Here is a 1761-nt window from a genome sequence, read left to right as displayed (position 1 = left end):
TATCTTTATCTTTATCTTTACCTAATCTTTCCCTAATAATAAAGCGATTACTGCTTCTGGTCGTACGTCGTCGGTGTTTTTGCGAAAAAGTCCCTCTTTCTTTGAAATCAACCCGCAGTCTCTGTTTAAGTGGCACTCTGGAAAAACGTTTCATTTTTACAAAAAGAACCCTGTATTTTGGTGCATTCAACCCGCGATCTTCTTTTAGGTGGCTCTGAGAGATAACTTTGCAAAAAAGACCCGTGCATAACGAGCGGCTGGGGGCGGCGGCTGCTCGATCCGGAACGACGCCGGTGGCTGGAGCTTGCAGGACCGGATCCGTGCGCAGCAGGGGCTGGGGACACCGATTCGGAGGCGGGCGGCGAGGCTAGGAAGGCCGGAGCTGAGGGAGAGAAGGAAGAAAGGAGGGGAGGTGCGGCGTCCTAGGCAGGAGCTCGCCGGAGCCGGGCGACGGCGCACGGGCACGGGAGACGAAGGGATCCGAAGCCAGCCGGTCGGGCGACAACAACCAGGACACGGGTGGCGTACGAATGAGGACTTGACCACCAGGTAATCCATTCATCTCCCCTGTTTTCCTAATTCCCCACGATCTGGTTATCAATCACCATGTCCTTCAGCTGCAGAAATCACTCATTCTTGGCGCCATGGCGGCCGCGGCAGCGGCCAGCGGTGCCATCCCATGGCGTAGAGAGGAGAGGACGGAGGGGAAGCTGGCCAGCAGAGGTTGGCTCGCCCACATGTGCGGCGGCGCCATCCCGTGGTGGAGAAAGCATGTGACGAAGGGGAAGCATTATACTCTAATGACAGATTAGAACTCGATTGTGGCCGCAACGAAATCACAGCCAACTGAAGAATACGCAGGCATGGCGGGGCTGAATCAAACATCACAACCAATCGAAGAAGAGGCGGACATGGCCGGGCTAAGCCGAACATCACAACCAGTCAAAGAAGAGGCGGGAATGGCCGGGCTAACCCGCTGTAACCGGGAGGTCGGGGCAGAGGTAGAGGAGGATGAACGGTGGGTGGAGCCGGATGCTGCAGATCGAGGACGCGCTGCACCGGGACTGTTGGTGGCGGTGGAGGGGGAGTAGGGGAAAGGCGTCGCGGGAAGTCACAGGAGGCAAGTGGAACAACCGCTCCAGATCTGCCACAAGGGGGCACTCTGCCACCGAGAGATGCGCCGCCGGAGCGCCGAGCTGACAGCTGCGAGGGGGGTCGCACGCAATGGGCCAGCCGGGAGACGAGGAGAGGCCCCACCGCCACTGCCACGGATCAGCCACCAGGCGGCGCCGAGGGGAGGTGCGTGGAGATGGGGTGCTTGGTGGCGGCGTGCTCGGGGAATCGGCCTGTGTCGCCGGGCGCTCGGCCCTGTTCTATATCGGTGAGGAAAGAGATGCAGATAGGGATGAGAGATAGATGGAGCGATAGTACAGAAGAGAGGAGCGGTGGAGTTTGTTTTTTTGCTTTTGACAACAAAGAGAGCGGTGGAGGTGGAGACAAATGGACAAGTTTGGAGGTGGAGTTCTGGATGTGGATGGTGTACGTGTCGGCTCAAAGCAACCAACGCACGCTGATATTAAATCTTACAAATTAAACAACCTTCAATAAAAAAATGAAAATCCTACTTAATAAAAAACATTAGGATTCAAATCTTTTGATAATTTTATAAAAAATCTTTAAATGAACTACACTGTATGTTTCTCCTTAGAAGACTATTTCATGCATCACTATTCTTCCATCCGATGGTAGTGCAGAGCTTGA

At 54.9% G+C, this 1761-nt stretch overlaps 1 long non-coding RNA gene across 1 annotated transcript; it reads left to right on the top strand.

Moving 5' to 3' along the window:
* Positions 1–272: 272 nt before the first annotated feature.
* LOC120974998 (uncharacterized) lies at positions 273–1535 on the top strand. The gene is made up of 2 exons (XR_005770725.3): positions 273–549; positions 618–1535. It is a non-coding gene; the product is annotated as an uncharacterized lncRNA (long non-coding RNA).
* Positions 1536–1761: the final 226 nt, after the last annotated feature.

Source organism: Aegilops tauschii, chromosome 2, assembly GCF_002575655.3.
Source record: "Aegilops tauschii subsp. strangulata cultivar AL8/78 chromosome 2, Aet v6.0, whole genome shotgun sequence".
Lineage (NCBI taxonomy): Eukaryota > Viridiplantae > Streptophyta > Magnoliopsida > Poales > Poaceae > Aegilops > Aegilops tauschii.
Note: the sequence above shows the minus strand (reverse complement) of the source record. Positions and strands in the feature narration are given on the sequence as shown.